This window comes from Schistocerca serialis, chromosome 10 (assembly GCF_023864345.2).
Source record: "Schistocerca serialis cubense isolate TAMUIC-IGC-003099 chromosome 10, iqSchSeri2.2, whole genome shotgun sequence".
Taxonomy (NCBI): domain Eukaryota; kingdom Metazoa; phylum Arthropoda; class Insecta; order Orthoptera; family Acrididae; genus Schistocerca; species Schistocerca serialis.
The window spans coordinates 215,507,406-215,521,216 of NC_064647.1; positions in this window are offsets into that span (position 1 = coordinate 215,507,406).

Sequence of the window (13,811 nt, forward strand, 5' to 3'; positions counted from 1 at the left end):
GCGAAGAACGCACATTGGAAGCGTGTATTCGTCATCGCCATACTGGCGTATCACCCGGTGTGATGGTATGGGGTGCCACTGGTTACACGTCTCGGTCACCTCTTGTTCGCATTGACGGCACTTTGGACATTACATTTCAGCAGGATAATGCACGACCGCATGTTGCAGGTCCTGTACAGGCCTTTCTGGATACAGAAAATGTTCGACTGCTGCCCTGGCTAGCACATTCTCCAGATCCCCCACGTCTGATCAATGGTGACCGAGCAACTGGCTCGTCACAATACGCCAGTCAGTACTCTTGATGAACTGTGGTACCGTGTTGAAGCTGCATGGTCAGCTGTACCTGTACACGCGATGCAAGCTCTGTTTGACTCATTGCCCAGGCGTATCAAGGCCGTTATTACGGCCAGAGGTGGTTGTTCTGGGTACTGATTTCTGAAGATCTATGCACCCAAATTGCGTGAAAATGTAATCACATGTCTGTTCTAGTATAATATACTTGTCCAATGAATACCCGTTTATCATCTGTATTTCTTCTTGGTGTAGCAAGCACAGCTAGTAGCAACCGAAGCAGTTGTAGGGGTGAACCGTTCAATCAAAAATGTAGAGGTTAACAGTACAATTGTACAGCTCTCCCAAAAAAATAGTCGGACACAGAGGGACAAAGAGAGCCCTATGAAATACCAGAACAGCGAATATAAAAAACATTGCGTGAACCTACAGAGTCCATACGCAGTCTGTAAACACATATCGTGTTAATTGTGCAGTTGAGGCTAATACGTAGAAGATTGGCAACATACAAATTTATGGCACTAAACATCAAATCAACAAATATCCTAAGACACAGCCGTCTAAGGAACAGTAATTGACAGCGAGGGCTAGCGGCGAGTGTGTGACTGCCTTTTGCCTGTACCACCACCTCTGACCCTGTTCTAAGCGGCCACCAGCAGATCCGGTCCCTCTAATGAACAGCGACGTCCGCCTGCCCCGCTCTCCTCCCACGCCACCCACGCTAGTTAGAGGCCCCAGAAGCGACAGACCGTCCTTTTCTCGGACGGATACAAAGTGCGGCCCAAACTCGGTTGCGGCGCAATAATGATTGCTGTGGGCTGCGCTGCGCTGCTTCTCCCAGATGTACGTCAGTTTGTCGCCGGCTCTGACGACCTCATTAAGACCTCTGGGGGGTGCGGGGGGAGGGGCTGGAAGGCTAGGCCGGCAGCGAAATGCGGAGAAAACAGTGGAGGGTGACTAGGGTGAGGCAACAGCGGTTGGGGGGGCAGGGGGGTGCAAGTCAGGGGCCCATTAACGCGCGCTTAATAGTGCTCGCCGCAGGATGGGCCTCTGGGCCTGCAGGCCGTGGACCGGGGACCCGCCACGCCTAGCTGCTGGGGGCTCCGCAGCCGACAAACTTGTCTAACTACCGTCATAATTTACCGTGTCCTAATACGACGCTGTCTTCGTCCACAAAATGATTTACCACTGTTTTAGGAATAACGACAAGGACGCGTAAGTTGGAAAACAACCATGCAATCATCTTAACAGCTAATGCATCCATGCTGTCAACAAGGGTAATATACAGCAATAAAGATGGTGGAGCTATGTTAGTTGATGATCAGTTTGTCTGGAGCTAAGGTACTCACTTTGGCCTGGGTAATGGAAGCAAGACTCGATAAAAATAATCTGCACAGCATTTATCGATCTAGAAAAATTGTTTGACAGTGTGAGCTGGATCAACATGTTCGAAACTTTGAGGAAAATAAGTGTAAGCTAAAGACAAATGGAGCGTAAAATACAGGGAATCCGAAAAGTCTTTCCCTGATTACGTAAATTGATAACTCAGGCTAGAAGTAAGATACAAATATGAAACTTGTGTGTAATTGTTTACATCTATCAAATTTTTTTCCGTTTTAGATTCGCAGTACGTAAGTAGTGTATGAAGTGCAGTGCCCAAGAAGCCATGTCAACCAATCAGGATAAGGTAAAGTGTGTCCTGTGGTACCATGAGACACGATCACCAACCACAGTGCAGAGACACTTCCAGATAACATTTGGAAGGAATCCACCAGATGTCAAGAACATTAAAGCCTCGTATGAGAGGTTCAAGAACACAGGATCGGTTGCTGACCTTCCGAGGTCTGGTCGACCAAGAACCTCAGCAGACAGGGTGGAAGCTGTAAGGCAGTCTTTTCTGCGAAGTCCGAAGAAATCGGTGTGCAGGGCCTTACGTGAATTACAAACGCCAAAAAGCTCTCTCCATGAAATTTTACACAAACATTTATTGTTTCGTGCATAAAAAGTGCAAATCGTTCAGGCCTTGTTGTTCGATGACAGTACACGTCGATATGACTTTGCGGTCGAAATGCTATCACGTATTGAGGACGATGATGGTTATCTCAGACGAATTGCCTTTTCCGACGAAACGACCTTTTTTTGTCAGTGGAGTAGTGAATCGCCATTATGTGCGCATTTGGAGTTAACAACCTCCTGGCGAGGTCATGGAGTGCACCAGAGGCAGTCCAAAGGTGAATGTTTGGTGCGCGCAATTGCACGATTGAATTATCAGGCCATTCTTCTTCGCTGGGGCTACCATCAGATCCGCAGTGTATCTGGACATGAAGAAACTGAATGCTGCTCCTCAGCTGCTTCAGTATCACCCCGATGTCTTGTTTCAGCAAGACGGTGTACCACCTCATTGGGGTGTGGACGTCCGCGCCTATCTCGATGTGGGCGATGGATTGGTCGTGATGGGCCAACGGTTTGGCCTCCACGCTCTCCTGACATAACCCCATTAGACTTCTTTTTATGGGGTTATGTCAAGGACGAGGTCTACCGAACACGTGTACCAGATCTTGAAACACTGCGGCAACGGATAACCACAGTCGTTGAATCGATCCCTTCAGTGATGTTGGCTAATGTGTGGACGGAAATTGAATATCGCCTAGATGTGCTACGTGCTATCAGGGATGCTCATGTGGAAGTTTACTGATGTGTGAAAAAAACTTTGATAGTTTATTAACAATTAGACACGAGTTTGATATTTGTATCTTATTTCTAGCATGAGTTATCAATTTATGTAATCAGTGAAAGACTTTTCGGACACCCTGTACAATGCCACAGATTCCGGCAATGCTTCGTGGTTGCTCAACACATATGGGAATTGAAACTTCCTGGAGTTTAAAACTTTGTGGCAGGCCGAGATTCTAAGTCGGGACCTTCGCCTTCCGCGGGTTAGTGCTCTACCAACTGAACCAGGCAAGCACTACTCACGACACGGCGCCGAAGCTTTACTCGGCCATTATCTCGTCACCTAGATTCCAAATCTCACAGATATTCTGCTGGTCTATAGGAATTGGATGTGCCCCTAAATCACCTTCTCCCTCCCAGTCTCTGTCCACCTTTACTTGCCGCCCACTTATTCATCTCCTCCCACGCCTCCTCACTCTATCAGCTCTACCCACACTCCTGCTCCTCTTCTGCCCTCTCGCCCACTGTCTACTCACTCCTTCCACACTGTCCACGTCCTGCTTCCAGTCTCTCTGACCTCGAGCCTAGTTTCTTGTTATTGCTAAAGAAACCTTGATTTTAAATTGAAGTCTCTTAAAATGAGTGGGTAAATTGGTAAAGTAGTTGGAATGAGAAAGATTGTGCAGCTGCTACGTTCGTGAGGATAGTAGCTTCAATGTTTTGGTCAGCAAACGGGTAGGATTCCAAAGTTGAACACCAGTAACACATACTACTTTCCCACTTTCTGTTAAAACGTACTGCAAGGAAGATAACAAAACAGCACATATTCTGTATAAAATTTTTGTCCAAAATTATACGTACAGAGTATGTACAGGGTGTTTCAAAAATGACCGGTATATTTGAAACGGCAATAAAAACTAAACGAGCTGCGATAGAAATACACCGTTTGTTGCAATATGCTTGGGACAACAGTACATTTTCAGGCGGACAAACTTTCGAAATTACAGTAGTTACAATTTTCAACAACAGATGGCGCTGCAAGTGATGTGAAAGATATAGAAGACAACACAGTCTGTGGGTGCGCCATTCTGTACGTCGTCTTTCTGCTGTAAGCGTGTGCTGTTCACAACGTGCAAGTGTGCTGTAGACAACAGAGGATTTTTCTGGTGTTGGAATTCCACCGCCTAGAACACAGTGTTGTTGCAACAAGACGAAGTTTTCAACGGAGGTTTAATGTAACCAAAGGACCGAAAAGCGATACAATAAAGGATCTGTTTGAAAAATTTCAACGGATTGGGAACGTGACGGATGAACGTGCTGGAAAGGTAGGGCGACCATGTACGGCAACCACAGAGGGCAACGCGCAGCTAGTGCAGCAGGTGATCCAACAGCGGCCTTGGGTTTCCGTTCGCCGTGTTGCAGCTGCGGTCCAAATGACGCCAACGTCCACGTATCGTCTCATGCGCCAGAGTTTACACCTGTATCCATACAAAATTCAAACGCGGCAACCCCTCAGCGCCGCTACCATTGCTGCACGAGAGACATTCGCTAACGATATAGTGCACAGGATTGATGACGGCGATATGCATGTGGGCAGCATTTGCTTTACTGACGAAGCTTATTTTTACCTGGACGGCTTCGTCAATAAACAGAACGCGCATATGGGGAACCGAAAAGCCCCATGTTGCAGTCCCATCGTCCCTGCATCCTCAAAAAGTACTGGTCTGGGCCGCCATTTCTTCCAGAGGAATCATTGGCCCATTTTTCAGATCCGAAACGATTACTGCATCACGCTATCTGGACATTCTTCGTGAATTTGTGGCGGTACAAACTGCCTTAGACGACACTGCGAACACCTCGTGGTTTATGCAAGATGGTGCCCGGCCACATCGCACGGCCGGCGTCTTTAATTTCCTGAATGAATATTTCGATGATCGTATGATTGCTTTGGGCTATCCGAAACATACAGGAGACGGCGTGGATTGGCCTCCCTATTCGCCAGACATGAACCCCTGTGACTTCTTTCTGTGGGGACACTTGAAAGACCAGGTGTACCGCCAGAATCCAGAAACAATTGAACAGCTGAAGCAGTACATCTCATCTGCATGTGAAGCCATTCCGCCAGACACGTTGTCAAAGGTTTCAGGTAATTTCATTCAGAGACTACGCCATATTATTGCTACGCATGGTGGATATGTGGAAAATATCGTACTATAGAGTTTCCCAGACCGCAGCGCCATCTGTTGTTGAAAATTGTAACTACTGTAATTTCGAAAGTTTGTCTGCCTGAAAATGTACTGTTGTCCCAAGCATATTGCAACAAACGGTGTTTTTCTATCGCTGCTCGTTTAGTTTTTATTGCCGTTTCAAATATACCGGTCATTTTTGAAACGCCCTGTATATACTAAATGCGAGAAACAATTTGTGTAATTATATGCCCTGCTATCATAGTTACAACTGACTGTGGAAAACTAAACCGCAAATTGTCATAGCACAACGCAGCACTGTCTTTCTCGCAATCGGTTTTAATAGAAAACCTGTACGTAACATTTTGAAATCATAAATGGCTGGCGCTTACTGGAACGTTCCTCCATATAATGTTTCATAACCCTCGAGCGGGCGTGCTGGTTTTCATAACACGAGCGGACACACGGCGCACTTCGCACACATGAAAAGAATAGCTTTCCTTATGTTACCAAGGTAAGTCAAGTGTGATCAAAATCACACTATAATCTTAGTTCATTATCCTTACATGACTTATCCAAATAATTATCTTACATAATATAAGCTAAACTACTGTTTTATTACACAGTAATTAAAAATTTTTTTTACTATAACTCTCTTTTGCCAAGGACAGGGGTTAAAGAGACAGTAATGACGCATTCGAACCATTAAGCAGTGCAGTTGCATCAGATTTCGGTCAGCTTCTTATTCGATCACTAATTGTCTCGTAAACAACAGTCTCAGTGTGGGATTATGTGGCCAGTCCGTAAACGGGGTAATTTTTTTGAACTAATCGTAATTTTTTTCTCGCCTATCTCACTTTGTATTTTATATTACTGCTCCTCACTTGGACGTACGACAACACAATTTTTCACAATGTTACCTGAAACAATACAGAAGGAATAGGTTTAGGTTTGCAGTTGTGAAATAAAAATGGAACCGCACAAAATCATTTTATTTTTGGTTGGCGCACTTTATAAACAGGAGCGCCCGCTCGAGGGATAATAAAAGTACGTGCCAAAATATTAATACTATCCATAAAATATCCCTTCATAGAGGTACGTGCTATAACATTAATGCTACCGAAAGGGAACATTGCTACTGGTCACAATGTGTCTTTATAAAAGTACGTGTTAAAATGCTAATACTATCGAAAAGACAGGCTGCTACTGCCCGAAATCATTTCCCCTGAGGTGCACACCATGAACACACACAATCACGCAAACACAACTCACACACGAATGACCACTGTCTCTGGCTACCGAGCACAATTTATGGATGGGAAAAAGGAGCCTGTAAAAGTGATACCGGTACTTTAGTTCTGAATATCCACTATTTTCGGTTTTTATTTGGCCTCAGTTAGAAAAGGTGCTTTTTATTTTTTGCTAATAACCGCAAGAAAACTAAAGATTAATTTGTCATGGCAGCAGTGCAAAATTTTTCTTTTATTCAAACCTTCTTTAAAACGGACTAACATTTGTTCGTAAATTCTGAATTGGTTTAAAATATTGCGTTATCATAGGAAATACGAAAAGCTATCAGCACTATTTCAATGACAATCCGATTGAAAGCATCAACACATCATATGATGTAAGAATTGGTACATCATTGCAGAGACATTAAAGTCTTTCTTGCCATGCGTCGTGGCTTAAGGTACGCGTTTATGTGCAGTGTACAAGACTTGCCCCCACCCGGTCTATACTGAACTTTCGCGCTGTCGACGCAGAACACCCGCTGTATTGCAGTATAGCACCAACCGTAGTCTAGGGATATGTTTAGAAAGTGACGTGGAAATGAAGTACTATGGTTCATTTGCTTTAAAAGATTGAAGATTTGTCTGCCATTCCTACAAAATAATAGAAGAAAAAGGAAATTATGGTCGCAGTAATAAAATACGCGGGCTATTCGGAAAATAAAGTCCGATCGGTGGGAACCCAAAATGTTTTTTTTGTTTGCAACAGGTAGCTACACCTTCCTGCTACTTTTCTCTCCGGCTTAGGCAACTGTCGTAGCGTTGTACCAACTTTCCGTTGTCCTCGTTATAGGAGGCAGCCGCCTGTTCTTCCCGCTAATTCTCTACACTGGTCCACAGCTTGTTGTCTTAATGCTGTTTTTATAGCCAGTAGTTCCTGTGAGCGATTATGAAACGCAGGAGGAGCCAATAATGGACTGTATGGTGGGTAATGAAACCATTCTCATCAAAAAAGCTGCAGGAGATTCTCATTGCCGCTGCAGAAAGCCGCCGAGAATTGACATAAGGAAACGCATGACCTGTGTTATGTGGGTTGCATACCACTAGGCGGAAACTGTGACCAAGCCTCCATGCTTAGTGCGATACACTATTTTCTAGGCATCTTTACCTGCTCACTGGGCGCTCAGACTTACATGACGCTGTCAGCTGGCGCACTAGAGGCACCGCCCAACACATACGCGCAAAAGTTTGTCGGATATTTTATGTGGTTTCTATTTCGTGCCCGATCGGACCTTACTTTCCGAGTAGCCCTCCTGAAACTTAACTCATTCATAGTATACAATAAAAACAGAAAGTGGCCATTTTGCTTCCTGTGTCTACGTAATATGTCTATCTGCCTGAAGCTCTGGAAAAGAGGAAAATTTGACACAATCTAAAAACATCCAAGGTAGCATAAATATTTCTATATTTAAAACAACCGTTTTCGACAGACCTTTGCCGCCATCTTCAGGTGTTAAAATATCATTTTCTTATGCGTGTTCATTTTAAAAAGGACCTGATGCTACGTTATCTACATCTACATCCACACTCCGCAAGCCACATGACGGTGTGTGGCGAATGGTGCCTTGAGTATCTCTATGGGTTTTCCCTTCTATCGCAGTCTCGTATTGTTCGTAGAAAGAAGGATTGTCGGTATGCCTCTGTGTGGGATCCACTCTCTCTGATTTTATCCTCATCGTCTCTTCGTGAGATATACGTAGGAGAGAGAAATATACCGCTTGACTCCTCGGTGATGGTATGTTCGCCGGCCGCAGTGGCCGTGCGGTTCTAGGCGCTACTTTCTGGAACTGAGCGACCGCTATGGTCGCAAGTTCGAATCCTGCCTCGGTCATGGATGTGTGTAATGTCCTTAGGTTGGTTAGGTTTAAGTAGTTCTAAGTTCTAGGCGACTCATGACCTCAGAACTTAAGTCGCATAGTGCTCAGAGCCATTTTGAAGGTATATTCTCGAAACTTCAAGAAAAGCCCGTACCGAGCTACTGAGCGTCTCTCTTGCAGAGTTATCCACTGGAGTTTATCTATCATCTCCGTAACGCTTTCGCAATTACTAAATGATCCTGTAACGAAGCGCGCTGCTCTCCGTTGGATCTTCTCTATCTCTTCTACCAACCCTGTCTGGTACGGATCCCACACTGGTGAGCAGTATTCAAGCAGTGGGCGAATAAGTAACCTACCTCCTTTCTTTTCCGATAGAATTTCCTTAGAATTCTTCCAATGAACCTCAGTCTGTCATCTGCTTTACCGACGATCAACCTTACATGATCAATCTATTTTAAGTCACTCTTAATACCTACTCCTAGATAATTTATGGAATTAACTGTTTCCAGTTGCTGACCAGCTATTTTGTAGCTAAATGATAGAGGATCTTTCTTTCTATGTATTCGCAGGACATTACACTTGTCTACATTGAGATTCAGTTGCCATTCCCTGCGCCATGCGTCAATTCGTTGCAGATCCTCCTGCATTTCACTAAAATTTTCCGTTGTTACAACCTCTCGATATACTACAGCATCATCCGCAAGAAGCCTCAGTGAATTTCCGATGTTATCCACAAGGTCAGTTATATATATTGTGAATAGAAACGGTCCTATGACACTCCCCTGCGGCACATCTGAAATCACTCTTACTTCGGAAGACTTCTTTCCATTGAGAATGACACGCTGCGTTCTGTTATCTAGAAACTCTTCAATCCAATCACACAATTGGTCTGATAGTCCATATGCTCTTACTTTGTTCATTAAACGACTGTGGGGAACTGTATCAAACGCTTTGAGGAAGTCAAGAAACACGGCATCTACTTGAGAACCCGTGTCTATGGCCCTCTGAGTCTCGTAGACGAATAGCGCGAGCTGCGTTTCACACGATAGTCTTTTTCGAAACCCATGCTGATTCCTACAGAGTAGATTTCTAGTCTCCAGAAAAGTCATACTCGAACATAACACGTGTTCCAAAATTCTACATCTGATCGACGTTAGGGATATAGGGCTATAGTTATGCACATCTGTTCGACGTCCCTTCTTGAAAACAATCATGTGCATGAAAACAGCACGTAACAGTTTGGTGTGAAGTCCAACTTAAAATGAACACGATTAATAACAAAAATATTTTTTAAACACCTGAAGATGACAGCAAAGCTTGTCAGCGCACCTGATGATGGCAAGGTGGTCGTTTGCCGAAATATTTTGCCCATTGGACCCCGACTCCTGGCCGTTTACCCATGAACTATTGGGACTTTGTCGAAAGCTGTTGATTTAAATACAGAAATTTTTATACGATCTTGGCTGTAGACTGTTTTTACCAAGTAAAACAGATCACTGCCCCTGTCTACTCAAAACGAGAAAATTCAGTCAAATTCACTTTTTGGCTCATAATGCCAACATAGTGGTATAATGCCTGAGTACATGATTTTTAAGACGAGTTCAAAAAAACTGGATACTGGAGATTTTTTGTAGTGTGCAAACACTTACCACTTTTCGAGAAAAGCAGCGAGCGGTGGACAGCCTAAGTTTTGTTTTTCCCTCTATTTAAATTAGTATTTTGATTCAATGTCTCTTAAGACTAAGCCAACATTTTTCAACCTTTGTTCGATTTCTACATTTATTACAGGAAATAATAGGAATAAAAAACGAAAATTGGTTACTTCAGAAACCAGTTATTTTCAGCTGTTTTAATAGTCGGGTTAAATCGTGCGGAAAATAACAAACGACATAATAGAAAACCGATTGTTTCAGCGATAACCGCCATCCTTAGTTCAGAGACAGTGGTCGTGTGTGCGTGCGTGTGTGTGTGTGTGTGTGTGTGTGTGTGTGTGTGTGTGTGTGTGTGTGCGTGTGTGCGTGTGTGTGTGTGTGTGTGTGTGTGTGTGTGTGTATCTTATCTAATTGAGAAGGGGGGCATTTTGGCCGTAAGCTTATATGTTTAGCAATCTTTTTGTTGTGCCTGTCAACATCTCTACAATGCGGTGGGTAGCATTCTATCCGTTTCATGATACTGTCATTATCCCATCCGCGATTTTCCAATGCTTGAAATTATGTGTAAAAATATGAAATGTATCTGTGAAGAAATGTCCGCGGTTTTAACTGACGTTAATTCCCATTTATACGTTATATAAATATTGAAATATTATATAAATTATAAAGATGTATAGGCTATATCTGACAAAATGTTTATTAGGGGGTAACGTAAGAGTTTGAAGTAAATCTGTTAAGAACTTATAGATTCTTCGTAACTATATTTCCTTTTACACATATTTTTGTTTACATAACACACACATTGGAACTGTGTGGCCCATGTCCATTTGAACGTTGAATAAACACGTATCGCGAAAAAATCTAAAGGAATTCGATCAAGAACTTTTAGAAATTTTGGTAACGTTTTCGTTTTCTGTATTACAGTTACATGGCGGTCAGGAACAGCATGCAAACCTTGTAAGAATGTTGTAGGGTAGACTGTGCTAAGAAATAATCAAGAAAAGATTTCTTTGCGTTGCATCGTTTTCGAGTTATTTAGCACTGAAGTTAGCTAATTAGGCCACTGCATACGAAGATTCATTAGGCCCGCCTGAAACAATTAGTGTCAGTGGTTCAGATTATAGCGCACGAGACAGCTCAGCCTTTGCTTCGTGTTAGATCCTTACTACCAATTCAAATTTCTGTACCACTATGTTGTTTGGTTTTAGGAAACCAAACTAAGAACATTTTTGGAGACACCATCTCTAGGGAGCGACTTGATTTTCGGATAAGATACGAATATGGTCTTTCAGCCTTATTGTCAATCTATGCATAAGGAAGCAGTGGCGGAAATAAAAGAAAAGTTAACTGGATTAAAATTCAGGTTTTATCGTATATTAACTATAAGATTCCCTGATGACATCGCTTTTGTTAGTGAAATGGCGAGAAATATCTGGACCTGTTCACTGGAATGAACAAGTGAAAGTAAACCGAAGAATGACGAAAGAGATTAAGACTTTCAGAAACGAAATTGGTGATAAATTCAAAATCAAAATTTGGACCACGAAATAAACGGAGTGAAGAAACTTTGCTACCCTGGAAGTGAAATAACACACAACAGACGAAGCAATGTGAAATAGAAAAGACATAGAAAACAAATGCAGCCCAAGGGGGAGTTGCTGGCCAAGAGAGGTTTCTGGTATATCGGCCTTAATTTTACTGACGATGGTTGATGGAGTGACGTATGTGCCTTCTACTTATGTTTACGTTTGTCCTCTGTCAGCGTCAGCACGTGGATGTGTTCCATTACCCCGCGTACCTGCACTAAGCGCTGGGAGCGTCAGCGTCAGTGTTGCGTTATGTCACTAATAGCGTTGTGTTTTAGTGAATGGTACACTGATATATTTTTGAATAGATCTTTAGGAGAAAAAATGAATTACTGAGAAAAAATACAGGGTTCTATTTAAGAAAGGTCATACCGGTTTTCAAAACAAAGCTACAACGATAGCAAATCACGCTGATTGATGTCACCCTGATGATTTTCTTGAAACAATTTTTAATTTGAATCTGGGCAAACTGTTATTTTGGTTGGTCAAGATAAATGAGACACCCTGAATAACACATTAACATGCCTAATACAGTGTAAGAAGCCCTTTGGCGTTCAGAACGACTCCCATTTGTGTGGTGTGCGTACTGTAAGGCCTTCAGTACGCACACCATCAGATTATTTGACCTGTCGCTCTAACGAAGTAGGCGAGTGTCAAAAACATGTCTGGTGGAATTATCGCGGCGTGTTTATCTTCTGCCGTTAGGTCAGACGATAGAAATGCCACTTGCACGCTTAGAGTAGCAGATTGACGGTGACCAACTTTAAACAGAGCTTGATTAATTTTCACACACATTCATTAAAGTAATAACAAGCATAAACATTACATAACTTGGTTCTGGATGCTATTTACAATTGACAATCTGAAGTTCTTTTGATACTGGTAGGTTAATCTTATTCTCACATATATCTCTGATACTTGACAAAAGTGTCTATACATTTATCTTCATAGCTATGTACAATAATATGGTAATCTTATTAGACGCAGACTGAAACTTGACTATACACTGGTACAGACAAATGTAGAGCTCATAGAGACTGGTACACACTAATGCAGACTGGTACAGACTAATGCAGCTGACTAATCGGAGGTCTGTACACTCGTTATAATGCCTCGCGCGTTCGTGTATTACTGCGCGAGTGTGATACACGAGGAGAAAAGGTTCTACGTTAGCAGCAATCTCATTGGCTGCGTCACATATTAATACGCGGATCGGCGGAAGCAGAATTTGGTCCGTCTCTATGGCAGCGCCATCTCGTAGTGCGGAGACGGACGAGAGCAGCGCCTGCGCTGTTGTGCTTAGCGGGGCGCGCTCTAGTGTGAAAGATGTGTACGCACTGACTACGCAGAACTATGTACACAACAATTCGTCTCGGAATGAATACGTACAGGTTTTGTATGGTTTTAATGGGAAGCTCATACCATTCTTAAAGCAAGAATGCAGGTGATGTTAGTGGAAGTGGACAGCAATCAAGCACCATCCTAACCAAAGTAGACCGCAGATGCTCAACTATAAGGAGATCTGGTGACTATGGTGGCAAGGACGGATGCGACAGTTCATCCTCATGCTCACGAAACAACCCCTGGACGGTGAAAGGTGTGTGCCCAGGAGCCTTGCCGTGTTGGAATACAGGGATGGACGTGATCAGCCTAAAATTGTCACACGATCCTTTGCAGTAATGCGACACTGCAGAGTAGCCATGCAGCCCATGGAACACTGCGACATGGCTGCCCAACGCATCTCGGAACACTTGCCATGGTATATAACTGGGACGTAAACTCCGCTATAAGTTTTAAACAGTGTGAATCAAGACGCATCTGACCAAATTCCTCTCTTCCAATGCTCTATGGTCCTGGCTTCATGGCTACAGTACCACGTTTTCGTGTTACGAGAAATTGCATTCCTGATGTGTGGTTTTGTAATTCGATCTCGCCGTGCAATTCCCTGTTTAATGTTTTGGTGCTGACAGGTTTCAGAACCGCGCCACATGCAGGAAGGTGGGCGAGTGGCAGCTGTCTCCTTCGTTTTAAATGAATACTAAGAGTATTAGCGTGCTATTTGTTTCCAACATGACGTGAATGACAGGGAGCGGTTCTATGGCAGTTACATTTCGGCGATGACCTGTTAAAAAGAACCTTTTTCTTCTTAGGAAGCGTCTTTTAATGACGCGAAACCTAGCATCACTTTCAATAAAGAGTTTCTACAGCCAGTGCGGATTTTTTCCTTCTAAATGTGGAAGTTTGGCTTCTGTTTCCCTCCGTTTAAAGTAACGCACTGGAATACCTCACTGTCGCTTCACAGTAAATCCGTGTGTTT